The following is a 14062-nucleotide window of genomic DNA, read 5'->3' as shown; positions in this document are numbered from 1 at the left end:
GGATGCCTGTGCGACGGGAGACCCGTTCCGTCGCCGTCAGAACCCGTCGTCGAGCCCACCGCCATCTCCCGACTCGTGGGAGGATGAGGATGGAACTGCAGGCCTCACGGGGGCGAGCGGAGGAGAGGGTTGGGTCCTCCGTCGTTTGTTCTGAGGACTTCCTGACAGGCCAGGTTGTGGGTCCTCCGGCCTGGGCCGTGGTAATCTCGTCCTTATCTCAGAGCATAAGGATTGGATCGCAGACAAAATGGCCGCCGAGCTATCCTGAGGCCTAGGTTTCGGCTGCGCCGGAAGGGAAGGCTGCTCTTCCTCGCCATCGTCGTATTCCTCGGTTATCTCCCAAGGATCTTCCTTGCGGGACCGAAACTTCTCGAATTGTACTTCGAGATTCCTCGTGACCTCGGTCAGTTCCTCCTCTGAGGCTGACTCCGAGCTCGAGGAGGCTACCGTGCCCCCCCCCTTGTTCCATCATGGTGGCCATGACGATGGGCTGAAAAGAGGATTCCCTCCTTGGCGGCAGGGAAACTCTAGTCCCGGAGGCAGTCTCCGCTGGCGGGGTCTCTGCCGGCTTGGCCAGAGTCGCCGCGATCGCCTTGATAGAGGCCTTTGCCTGCTGGGTAGGGGCCTTCACCACCTTAGGTGCGTCCTGGGCCTTCTCCTTAGGGGGAGGGGCGACGCCTCGCTCCCCCTCTCCCGAGATCGGACGGGGCTTCTCCCGAAGCTTACCCGGGGTCTCGGACTTCCTCTTCCCCGAACCGGAGCGCTGGCTCGTGGTTGACGGTGCCGGGGAAGGTGCGCCCTGCCTGGCGACTAAAGAGCCCGACCTTTCGGCGCTCCCGGAGCCAGCGGACTCGCGGCGCTTACCTGGTGTTGGGCCCCCGTCGCCGGGGCGCCCGCACAGGACTTAGAAGCCCGCTCGGACCCTTTCTTCTTCTTCTCACCCGTTAAGCCTTTCTCCAACCAGCTGGCGAGACGAGATCGACGGTCCCTCATGGTCCGCTCCGACAAGTTCTTGCAGAACTGGCAGTCCTTCTCTACACGAGTCTTGTCCCCATGAAGACAGAGGCATTGCGAAAGTTCGTCCTCCTTAAACACATTCTGCAGCCTGCATCCAGGGCAGCTGCGAAACAGCTTGGGTCCGGGTGACGAACTCGCGTCCTGGGCCATCTCGAATTAGGCCGCGAATCTTCTGGAATCCTGCAAGAGGTTGATTTGACAAAATCTTCACCCTTGAGGGGCGTAGGAAAATCCTGCAACGGGTACCCGTTAACAGGAGTAGAAACGGTGGAGCTTGAGGCTCGATTAACCGAAAAAATGTGAAAGTTCACCTGAAAAAGCACGAAACACGCAGTAAAAGCTCGAGAGATAAGCACGAGGACTCCAAACACTTGAACGTGCGGTAAAAATGTGAAGATGGCTGCCAGAGGCGGGGCTTAGGGAGATGGCAGTCATTGGCTGTGGTCAGTATGACGCAGAGATCAGTGATTGGTTACTACTACGAAAGACAGATCAGAAACGAAACTGATACTGATTTTTTCTTTACCGAGGATTCCCAGCCTGACGACGGGGAATATTCATGAGCATGTGAATCCATGCCAGACCCCATGCTGGAGAAATTCTGTTCCTTGAATCTGTGTTCCACTATTCAGAAAAGTATGTTTGCAAGTTGGTTGACTATGCAATTTCCTTGTTGAGTGTCACTGCATAACTGGCAGTGTCTACAACCCTTGTATTACTGAAAGTAATCGGAAAGTAATCTATGGTCTCACCCCTTAGAAATACTGTTAGGTGTTCTAAATAAGGTCTGTGCTTCGATCTGTGTATTTAAAGCATAGTGCTGAGTTTATATAATTTTATCATATTCTTCATGATAGTACTTACTTACCCAATATTCTCTTGGTCTGCTTGTATATAAAATAAACCCTTTATGATTTTTACAATACATAGTGTGTCAGTGTTTCTTTGGACCTTATGTATAAAACAATTTCTTTGTACTGATTCTGCAGCCCCCTATCTCTCCTAAGATAAGCCTGGCTGCTCGGTCTACCCTACCCTGAACTCAGGTGGTACAGCCTTATACTAAGAGTGGAGCCTTGTACTGCCTCAGTTGAATGGTATCATTAAGCCCTTAGTTGAACTTCAGAAAAACTGTCCTAACAGGCAGTACGTACATTCGTTGCAGGTCTCAGCGGGTGTCTCCCTTCAGCAAACCGAAATATGCAGTCCACAGTAATGCATCAGGCAACAGCGCATCAGGTCCCCGTGGGTCGGGTCTCATTTTAGTGTTTGCTTGCATCAGCCACTTGTCGGGCCGGCCTCCCCATCATCCACTACATTCTGGAAGACACAGACAGCCCACTCCTACCCTCTGAAGCAAACATCTCGTTCATGGCCGAACAGATGAGGCAAAGCTCACATGATCCTATTCTAGGATCCCTGGGCTACATTGTACAGGCAGAATTCATTTCAATACGAGGCAACAGTGGTTGTAGAGCGACCCAGCCTCATCTACATCTCAGGTGCTTTGCTAGCACCCAGCAGGCTTCCTCTGGCTATCGAGCAACCCTGCCCCCAACAACTCCCAAGAAGCCGCTTGTTAAGATGGATTTCTAGAATCTGGCTCGGTGGTCAGATATTATAACACACCAGTGATAGTGAACAGGTAACTTGGAGTGGTAGCCGAAACGCAATCAAGGTAAATGTGTAGAGCAGTCAAGGCTATTCTCAGGAGAGAATGAGTGGGGCCGTGGGTCCACAATGAGTCCACACTGTGAACCACATAATAATTCAATTTAGAGAGGAATGTATAAAAATACAATAAGTAAAAAAATGCTGTCAAGATGGAACAAAGTCACAAGTGATATTCGCCAACGTCTGTAGTTCAATCCCCAAGAAGAATAGGGCCTTGTGCCCAGAAGTCACAGGAGCCACAACGCCTCGCCCCAGAATGCATCTTTAGCAGGTACGTTACTTGTGTTGCTGATTGTTCAAAATAAGAGATGCAACAAAGTTACTAGGAAAGTAAAATGTGTTCCTATCTTTCAGATGATACTACCCAGGTTCGACAACCAAAAGGCAATGGAATGGAAGAATACGAGACGTGTTCTCAATGTTATCCTATGGAGGAAAGGTAGCCCAATGCAGAGCTGGTTGGTCCACCGGGTGGTCCAGGATTGATTAGAAAGGCTCAAAGCTGCAGGAACGTGCGAAGACAGTCTGGTTGGTCCTACCAGTCCAAGGGTCGAAGCACTGATGAGGGCCTTCTCAGATCAGGTTGTCCAGCAGGGCTTAGCCAAGACAGCTTCAGGAAAGGTCACCATGCCTATTCATGAGTCATCCATAGAAGTCAGCTGCACGGTTACACAGGATAATTCACTCCACGCAGATCGAATTGCGTCCTTTGTTTGTGCTGCAGAAAAGGCGCCAAATCCACTAACCTGCTTCGCTATCGACTATCCTTCTCTCCTCACTAAATCTGGTAGGAAGAAGTTTAAAAAGGATATCCTGGTCTCCAACCCAGGCCTCCCTATCACTCACACCTATACCAGTGCCTCCTCTAGGCAAACCCTCACCGACATCCTCTTTGTCGTTCCTTCGCCAGACCTATGGACTCTTCAAATGGTCTCTGTGCTTCTCCCCTCTCTTCTCCCATTAATGGTGGCACCCGGTGGGAGGCCCTCCTGGCCTCGTTCCACTCCTCTAAGGTCATCATTAATGTTTACTTGAACAATACCGTCTTGGTCCAAGGCCCTCAGGCGACTTCTCTTTGATAGACGCTTCCAGCGCATCATCAATTTCCTTCCTTCCTTCCTTCTCCTGCTGTCCCCCCTCCCTTCCAGCCACGGCTTCCTTGCCTCCCCCTGCTGTCTCCTCATTGGTTACCTTGCCCTTTTCACCTTCCTCCTCTGCCCCTCCTCGGGGCTCTTCTACACCTCCGCAAGTCGTACCTCTGATTCGTACCCCTCCCTGGAAGTCTTTCAAGGGTGGCAACCTTCTCCATATTGCCACTCTTCACTCTCACTCTGCTGTCAAACAATCCTCTGACATCTGCCGCCTCCTGGAGGAACTTGGCCTCGAAGTCCTGGGTCTCACCAAGACATGGTTCACGGCCAGCTCAGTCACGAGCTTTGACACTCTCCTCCCTGACGGCTACAAGATCCTCTCCGCGCCCAGATCCACCGTTCCGGAGGGGGTGTAGCCCTGATCTTCCCGGAGTGGATTCCTGCCTCTGTCATCCCTACCCAGGCCTACTCTTCTTTTGAATGCCCCGTCTGCAGGCTCTCTCTCTCTCCTAGCCATTCACTTACTGTGGCTACTATCTATCGGCTACTTGGTCAGATCTCCTCCTTCCTCTCTGAATGGGCCGACATCTCCTCTTCCCTCCTGGTCTCGACCACTCAACTCGACTTTCTTGGAGACTTTAACATCCACCTGGATACTTCTTGTCCTTCCTCTGGACTCTTTCATGACCTCTGAAACTCTCTCTCACTCTCTATTCTCCCCTCCGGCCCGACTCACTCTACAAGTCACACTCTGGATGTTCTGATCTCTTCAGACGAACAAGTTACTCTCTTACCTGGAAACGTTCTTTCGATGGGATGGTCCGACGAGGTATTCCGTATCTATGACACCACAGCTGTCCTGCTTCAGAAAATCTTTCGGCGTCTGCGTCTTGCATCGATGACATTGATACGCCGTCCTCGAGGGCCTCCGTCGAGCTGACGTCACCGGATGTTATAAGTAGGACGCACGACGCCCGTAGCCTCAGTTGTAGTTTTTCCCAGAACGTGTGGCACCAATCTACTGCCAATATGACCACAGAAAGCCTTGCAGAAACGTAAGCTGCAATCGCATAAGAAATTCTGTAGCGGGGTAGGCAGGGAGGGAGCGATATGGAATAAGTCGTTGGACCATCCCATCGAAAGAACGTTACCATGTAAGAGAGTAACTTGTTCGTCGAGGGGATTGGGTCCTCCGACGTATTCCAGATCTATGACAGACTCCCAAAGCGGTACCAACGAAAGGAGGTGGGAAAAGAATTTAGAATACACAAATTTAGAATGCCCAATTAAATTGCAGAGTAAAGGACCGCCTTGCCAAAGGCCAGATCCTGCCCATGGATAGAATCAAGGAAGTAGTGACGTACAAAAGTATGGACCGAAGCCCAAGTGGCTGCATCACAGATGTTACGAATAGGAACACCCCTCTGCAGGGCAGTAGAGGCAGCCATTCCCCTAGTCGAATCGGCCTGTAAGCCTACAGGAGGGTCCTTACCCGCCAGGCGGTAACATTCAGAAATTGCCAAGATAATCCATCTAGACAAAGTCTGCTTAGTCACAGCTTGCCCCAAACACCTTCCAGCGTAACCAATAAAGAGCTGATCGTCTACTCTGACCCAGGACATGCGTGAAATGTAGAAAATTAAAGCTCTCCTAGGATCCAACCTATGGAGCCTCGCCTCATCCTTACCAGGATGCGGAGGAAGATAAAATGCCGGAAGAACAACCTTATGGCTTAAATGAAATTCCGACACCACCTTTGGAAGAAAGGAAGGACGAACTCGAAGGACAACCCTGTCCTTATGAAACACAGTGAAGGGTGGCTTAACTGAAAGTGCCTGTAACTCACTCACTCTGCGAGCGGAAGTGACTGCAACTAAAAATACAGTTTTAAGGGTTAACAGTCTCAAAGGACAAGAATGTAAAGGCTCAAATGGAGCACCCATTAGAAACTTGAGAACAAGGTTCAAATCCCAACCGGGCACCTGGAAAGGTGACGGAGAGTACACATTAGTGAGCCCTTTCAGAAACTGAGAAATTGAAGGAATTTTAAAATAAGAACACTCCTTAGACGAGCGCTTAAATATGGACAGCGCCGCCAGGTAACCTTTAATGGTACCCACTTGCAAGCCCCTGTGGGCTAAAAAAAGCAAAAAAGACAGAACTACAGGAATGTCATGTGAAAAAGGATCCACATTCTGAACCCTGCACCAGTCGCAGAACTTTCTCCAACGGCAATGGTACAGGGACTTAGTTGCCGGCCCTCTGGCCGAAAGCAACACCTCCATCACGTCTTCAGGGAGGTCCCAATCCTTATACCTCAACCTTTCAGAAGCCAAGCGTGAAGGTTGAGGGATGTGACCTCTGGATGGAGAACCTTACCCCACTCCTGTGAGAGCAGATCGTCTCGATAGGGAAGACGACGTGGAGGGCAGATGGACAAGTCGAGAAGGTCCGGGTCCCACGTCCTCCTGGCCCATGCCGGAGAAATGAAGATCATCCGGGAACCGAACCTCCGTAACCTCCGCAGCACTTGCGGGATGACGGGGACTGGAGGAAACGCGTACAGCAGTGGGAATGACCACTCCACCACGAACACGTCTCCTAAGGCTCCTCTTGGAGGAAATTCCCACAAGCAGAACCTTTCGCACTTCCGGTTGACACTGGAGGCGAAGAGATCCACTTGAGGGGTCCCCCAAAGGGCGAAGATCTCCAGGAGAATCTCCTGAGCCAATTCCCACCCGTGAGAGATCGCGCTCTGCCTGCTCAGAGCATCCGCCGTCTCGTTTTCGTCTCCAGTCAGATGAACTGGCGAGATAGAAATTCCCTGCTGGACGGCCCAGAACCAGAGCTGCATCGCCTCCCTGCACAGAGGAAGTGACCCTGCCCCCCCCCTTTTTGTTGAGGTAGTACATGGCCGCTGTGTTGTCTGTCAGAATCAGGACATTCTTTCCCGGCACAGTCGGCAGAAAAGCTTTCAGAGCAAGCCTGACGGCCCTCAGCTCAAAAAGATTGATATGGAGTCTGGACTCCGACGGAGACCAACGACCGCTCACTGTCAGCTCGTTGGCATGAGCTCCCCATCCCGTGAGGAACGCGTCCGTCACGATCGTCACCTCCGGCCAGGGCAGCCAAAACGGAGCCCCCCTCATCAGATTGCCTTCGACGGCCCACCACAAAAGGTCCTGGGCGACCGAGGGCGGCACCTGAATGAGGTCTGACATCCTGCCGGAGGACTGTGACCACTGGAGCTTGAGAGCCCATTGCAAAGATCTCATCCGCAACCTGGCCTCTGGCAACAGAAGAACGCAGGATGCCATGAGGCCGAACAACCTCAAGAACTCGAATGCTGGGAGACTCTGGGCATGTTGAAACTTGTGCACCATCTGCTGAATGTGGTGAGCCCTCACCTGGGGAGGAAAACATTGCCCCAGGGGCGTGTCGAGCACTGCTCCGATGTACTGGAGCCGCTGAGTTGGCGTCAAGTGAGACTTCTTTAAGTTGAGGGAGAAGCCCAGCTTGTGAAGGGAGTGGCAGGTGACGGACAGATGATCCAGGACTTGCTTGGGAGAGCACGCCCTGATCAACCAATCGTCCAGGTAGGGGTAGACGTGAATCCCCCCTTTCCTGAGATGCGCTGCCACAACCACCATGAGCTTGGTGAAAACCCTCGGGCGGAGGTCAATCCGAACGGCAGGACCCGAAACTGAAAGTGCGAGTCGCCAACCGCGAACCTCGGGTACTTCTTGTGCTTTGGATGGATCGGCACATGAAAATAAGCGTCCCTGAGGTCGAGAGACACCAACCGGTCCTGAAGTTGAAGGGCCTGGAGGACTTGAGAGAGAGTAACCATCTTGAACTTGTCCTTCCTGAGGAGCTTGTTCAAACCGCCCAAGTCCATGATGGGTCTCAATCCTCTGAGTTTCTTCGAAATCAAAAAATAAGGGGAATACCATCTCTTGTTCCTCTCCGCTACAGGCACCAGTTTTATGGCGCCTTTCTCCAGCAGGGATTGAATTTCCTGCGCAAGGAGCAGATCCGGACTCTTGAAAGAGAGGTTCACTGGTGGATTGTCGTGAGGCCTCTGCCGGAAAGGAAGACAGTAGCCGTGGGCTATGATCTCCAGAACCCACACATCTGAAGTAATGGCACGCCATTCTACCAGATGCTGCGCCAGCCTTCCCCTAAACCAGAGAAGCATGGGCCTCATGACTGAGCTGAAGCGGTTGCTGCAGTGCCTGAGGGCAAAGAGGCAACTGCACACGCGGCCTTGGCACCTCGAGTACCTTGTTTTCCACATCTGGCACTCCTACAGTTGCCCCCTTTGACTTGCAGCTCCTCTCGATTTACTAAAGGACAAGTAATATCGAAAGGAACCTCCACTCCATTGCTGTCCCTTAGAACGAAATGCTTAGGTTGGTGGACTGCAGCGCCCACTGACTTCGCTGCAGCTTTGGAGGTCTGCAACCTCTCAAGACTCGTCAGCCTTGCTGCCAAAAAGATGTTCACCATCAAAGGGCATGATGAGGAGGCGGGCCTGCACATCAGGAGCAAAACCCGACTTCCGCAACCACGCAAACCTGCGTATTATGGTGCTCGCCGCCATGGACCGGCTGACGCAATCAAACATGTCCAGACCCGACTGAAAGGATTCACACATGGCATCCTTGCCATCCTGCACGATAGCAAGGAAACCATCCCGTTCCCCCCCTTCGGGGATATGATCAGCCGCTAAGGAAATGCAGTTCCACAGAGTGTGCGTGAAACGAGACAAGGCACAAACGGAGTTGGCAGCCTGAAGCGCCATACCCCCAGAAGAAAACCCCTTTGCCAAGCCGTCAAAACGTTTGTCGTCCCCATCAGGGGGGATGGTAGGATACAACGCCTGCTTTGCGGGGGCCGTAGCCGCCTGCACCACCAAACTCTCCGGAGTAGGGTGCGTTGTCAAGTAGCAGGGGTCGCAACTGGCTGGGCGATATTTCTTCGGCAAGGATGTGCTCACTGCGGGGAGACTCTCCAAGAGGCATGCGTGCCAGGCTCCGGCCTACGAAACTCCACCTCCGGAGAGGTGTCTAGACCACTGGCGTCGTGCAGCGACTGACGCAGGTCCTCAAGTTGACTGTGACCAGAAACAATGTCATCAGGAACCAATGTAGGAACCTCACCTTCCTCAGACCCCTCATCCACCTCAGAACTATAATCTAGAGGCTGGAAAGAGGGTACAGAAAAAGGCACAAAGACATGTTTAGCCTTAGCCATCGCCTTTCTGGGGGGTGCCACCGTGCCAAGGGGTACCTCCGACAAGGCTGCCTTGAAAGGCGTCGACGTCGAGCACGGCGCCGACGGCATCGACACAGGCCTCGAGGGCAGAGCCCCGAGCGTGTTTCTCGACAGCCTGGGCGCCGATGGCATCGAGGACTTCCTCGGAGGCGGGGCCTCGAAAGAGTCAGTCGACGACCCCGGGACCTGGAACGAGCATGCCTAGAGCGTCCATCCTTGTCCGACCGGGACCTCGAAGGCGCCTGGTGGTCGCGACGACTGCTGGAGCCCGAAGGCGGACGAGCAGTGTCTCTAGCGCGGCCTCGACTGGCATCCTCAGACGGCGCGGCCGGACCGGAGCCCTGCGATTGAAAAATCGCCAACATCTCCTGAGGAATGGGATTCATTCCGAAAGGAGTGGAATGCTTGTTGGGACAAACTACCAGCCGACGGGCGGAGTCCTCGGAAGAGGACAGGGAAGGAGACCTGTGACGGCGCTTCCTGGAGTGCTTCGAAGAGGCAGAGGCGACAGCTTCTTCTTATGCTCCCGCAAGGCCTTCGAAGTGAGCGATTGGCAGTCGACACAGTCGTCAGTATCATGGTCCTCCCCGAAGCCCCAGAGGCAAGCGTTGTGCGTATCCGTCGGGGACATCTTGACCCGCACACCCGACCCTTCTTAAACCCGGACCGCGGGGTGGAAGAAGCCGAAGACGACATATTCGATAGCAATGAAGAAACAGGTTTGAAGAACGTAAAGAACAGGATTCAGTAGAATCGAGGCGCGCCGAGATCTCCGAAGCGAACACGTTCGCGGAAAAAACAGAACTGATGCTAACGGCGTCGTGCATCCTACTTTTAAAATCTGGTGACGTGGCCTCAACGGAGGCCCTCTAGGACGGCGGATCGACGCAGAAAGATTTTCTGAAGCAGCACAGCTGTGGTGATTACTGTCAGATATGGAATACGTCAGAGGACCCAATCCCCTCGAACTTCCCCTTTCTATCCCTCTCACCACTCCTCTCTCCTGGAGTGATCACTTTCTCCTTTCCTCCCAGCTCACCCTCTTTACCCCTCAGGCCAAGCCAACTCCAGCACTGCCACCCACCTTCTCGGTCATCCGACCCATGAAGCGCCTGTCAGTTGAGGCTTTCGCCGCCACTTTCTCAAACCCCTCTCCCCTTTTGGCTGACTCACACCCTGACACAGCCCTTTCCATGCTCCACTCTGCTATATCTGATACTCTCAATGTACTTGCCCCGGTCATGAGGATCCGCTTGAAGTCCAAAGCCAAGTGCAACTCCTGGTACGACTCAGACCTTGTCGCCCTCAAACACAAGTGCAGGGTGGCTGAGAGAAAATGGCGTGCTTCATGTACAAACTGGCCTGCCGCCTGCTCCAAAGGCAATACCGGCTCTCTGTCCTTACCAAGAAGAGCTCACATCCAATCCCGCATCTCTGCGGCATCCAACAACTCGGCTGAACTCTTTAAAATCTGCAAAGAACTTGTCAATCCTGTCTCTACCTCTCCTGTCCCTTCACAGGCCCTCTGCACTGCTCTGGCTTCTCATTTCATCCCTAAACTTCAGGACATCCTGTCCTCTCTCTCTTCCTCTCCCCAACCCCCCTCCTCACTCGACTCACTGCTCTTCCTCTGGCCCTTCTTCGGCCACCTCGCCTCCCTCCATCTCTGCCTTTCCCCTGTTCGCCTCCGACAAGGTTTCTAGACAAGTCCGAACTCTGAAAGTCTCGTCGAAACAGGTTCATCCTGGTTCCTCCAAAGCCATCAAGGACCACATCGACTCCCTGGCTCCTGCTCTGGCCGACTTCTGTAACCACTCCTTCGCCACTGGAGTCTTCCCATCCCCCCCCCCTGAAGCACTCCCTTGTGCACCCTCTTCTTAAGAAACCCTCTGCCGATCCGTCCTGCCCAGCTAACTATCGCCCAATCTCCATCACTACTTTCCGGGGGAAACTCCTGGAAAGGCTGGCCAACTCCCAGCACAATCTCCACACTGAATCTCTTGGTTGTCTTCATGGTCATCAGTCTGGCTTCAGAGCTGCCGGAAGCACGGAAACTGTTCTCCGGAACATCCCGTGAAGACCTGCCCTCCAACCTTGATTCCAACACCCCCGGTGTCCTCATCTTGCTTGATCTCTCTTCTGCCTTTGACACAGTCAACAATGCCATCCTGCTCAAGCGTCTCCGTGATAACCTGGGTATCACCGGTCAGCCCCTGGCGTGGCTGGCTTCCTTCCTCTCTGATCGACTCTCCCAGGTCCAACTTGGGTCCTTCCTCTCCTCTAGCTCTACCTGTGGTGTTCCCCAGGGGTCTATCCTCTCTCCCTGGCTATTTAATACATGGCACTTCTTTCCCACAGCATTGCCGCTCTCTGCCCAAACTTCCAGTGCTATGCGGATGACACTCAGCTCATTTTCAGGCTACCTTCAGCCACCTCCTCTCCTTCACTCATCTCTGACTGTCTCCTATTCTGGAGTGGTGTGCCGCCAATGATCTCTGCCTTAATGCCAGTAAGACTGAGATTCTCCTCATCGGCACACCCGCTCCCTACTTTCCTGCCACTCTCTGGCTGGCCTCTCTTGGCCCTCTTTCTGCCCGCACCTGCAAGGCTAAAAACCTTGGGGTCATCTTCGACTCCACACACTCCTTCTCTCCTCACATCTCGGATGTCTCTAAGAAGTCACGCTACCAGCTTCACCTCCTCAGAGGTATTCTTCCTTTCCTCTCCTTCCCCCAGAAGCTCACCGTCTCCAGAGCTCTGGTTCTCTCTAGGCTGGACTATTGCAACAGCCACTTTCTAAATCTGCCTGCTTCTACTCTCGGCCCTCAGCACCTCATCCAGAACAGGACTGCGAGACTTGTCCTTGGCCTCAAGCCCAGGGATCGTATCTCTCCAGGACTGAAATCTCTACACTGGCTCCCAGTGGCTGCGAGGATTAAGTTCAAACCCCTCTGCACTGTGCAAAAGGACTTCTGGGGCCTGGGGCCTCAATACCTTCAACTGTCTCTTCCTAAATAGCTTCCTCCTCAAGCTCTTCGCTCATCCGCCTCCAACTCCCTCAAGGTAAGTCGCTTCTCCAAGCAACGAGTTGGTGGCAGATCTCTTTTTTCAGCTGGGGCCTCCCTCTGGAACAGCCTCCCTGAAACTTGAGGAGAACCAGCTCCAGTTCCGGAAGCACCTTAAAACCTTCCTCTTTGCTTCTGCTTTCTCTCCCCCTCTCTCCTGCTGAATTCCTGGCTGAAACTGAAATTGCACTGGTTACCTGGCCACCTTTCTGATCTCGGGCCCAGGCCCTGCCAGTTGCACACATGCACTGCCTCCCTGGCAACCCCCGCACCTGGGGACTATTTTCTGTATCCCTACAGTCCCCCTACCAGCACTTATGTCTGCACTCACCTTGCACTTGCCTCCAGATGGCTGTATTTTTTATTTATCTTATTTATTCTATTATCTCATGTACTGCATTTTCCCCTCCCCCATTCCCCACGCACTTCACCCCTTCCCTTGCACTTGCGCGATCTGAATGACACCTGGCCTAGTAAGATCGTTGTCCGTCTTCCCTCTGTTCCCCCTCCCTTGCCTCGTCGCGCCTTGAAACACTTGTGTATAGGCGGATTATAAATGCCATATCATCATATCACAGAGTGACCCGAGAAGTTGATGAAAGCTATGCCACAGGTCCTCCCTCGAGACTGCTGCTGAGAGATCCCGTCCATTGTCCTGCCTTTCGTAATCAGACCAAGAAATCCGGAGGCCGGGGCAGAGCCGACACAAGGAGAATCCAGCCACAATCTTTTCTTCAAACCTAAGGTAATGTGGGTAGAAAAGTACTGCTTACCTTGATCCATGAAGTCGCTCCAGAGCGTTGGAGTGCAACCAGAGAGGTCCAGGATATCCCCCCTCTTACCTCTGACTCAAGGTGCTGCCTGTGTCACTTTAGCGAGTCCTTAAACAGGGTCTCCAACGTTGGTTTCGCCTTCTTGTATCTTCTTTCCTAGAGACCAGAAAGTATCCACAGAAATGTTTGACTTCTGCTGCTTTTCAAGACTTTGTGCCTCCCCGACCTGCCTATTACCTAGGGATGCCTTTTGGACTTTAAAAGACTTGCAGTGCAGGGAAACCGCCTCTAGAACATGTGGTTCTACTAGGATAACACTAACCAACTCTTCCTTCCCCAAAATCACTATTTTATATGTGTATGCTGACTACATGCAATTACTGTATTACTCTGTGGGTGCGCGTTACTGCCGAGAGGATGGTAAACCTGTCAAACTCCTGTAACAATTGTACACGTTCAGCAACTGCCAACTAAGAAGTGGCCTTTTTGAAGTATTGTAAAGTATACCTGTATGTGTGTGTGACTCTTGTGTAAACATAATAAATCTGTATTTTAATATAAATGGATGCGTGTTTCTTTGATGTGCATTAATAGTTGGGCTAAGTCTACTTACCTACAAGCAAACATCTTCCTCTTAAGATCAGCCTGACTGCTCTGCCACTCTACCAAGGGCCTCAAGTAGCCCAGACCGAGACAGAGTAGGGGATCTAGAAACCACTGGGATAGCTTACTAAAGTCTTGCCTCCAAGTGGGACTTTAGGAAAACTCCCCTAACACACATCACTGTGCAAGCATTCATCAAAAGATCAAATTGGAACCAGAGACTCACATGGCCAAGCCCATCGGAGACTGAAAACATTGACATTAAAAATTAGCCAATCTCTACACCGTGCCTACAAAAGAACCAACACAGCATGCCGATGTATACATGTCCCATCAATAATGCAATTATTGTTTGAAATTGTGCCTAAATGTATGATGTCATGCATACAGTAGCTCTCAATACTTCCTTCCTAAGGGTGTCTGTTCCTCTGACCGACCTCACAGTCACTGCTTCACCTTCTAACTTTAACATGCTGTGCCCCACTGCCTTGCTTCTTCTGTGCTTCACTTGCGATATACTTTAAGTCAATACTAAACAATATAATGAATAGGTGATGGTCAT

At 52.3% G+C, this 14062-nt stretch overlaps 1 protein-coding gene across 5 annotated transcripts in view; it reads right to left on the bottom strand.

The window, feature by feature from the left end:
• Positions 1-14062, bottom strand: part of MED12 (mediator complex subunit 12) — a 1704158-nt gene that overhangs the window by 362023 nt on the left and 1328073 nt on the right. The window lies entirely within an intron of this gene.

This window comes from Ambystoma mexicanum, chromosome 5p (assembly GCF_040938575.1).
Source record: "Ambystoma mexicanum isolate Mex_15411 chromosome 5p, UKY_AmexF1_1, whole genome shotgun sequence".
In the NCBI taxonomy this organism is placed as follows: Eukaryota; Metazoa; Chordata; class Amphibia; order Caudata; family Ambystomatidae; genus Ambystoma; species Ambystoma mexicanum.
Note: the sequence above shows the minus strand (reverse complement) of the source record. Positions and strands in the feature narration are given on the sequence as shown.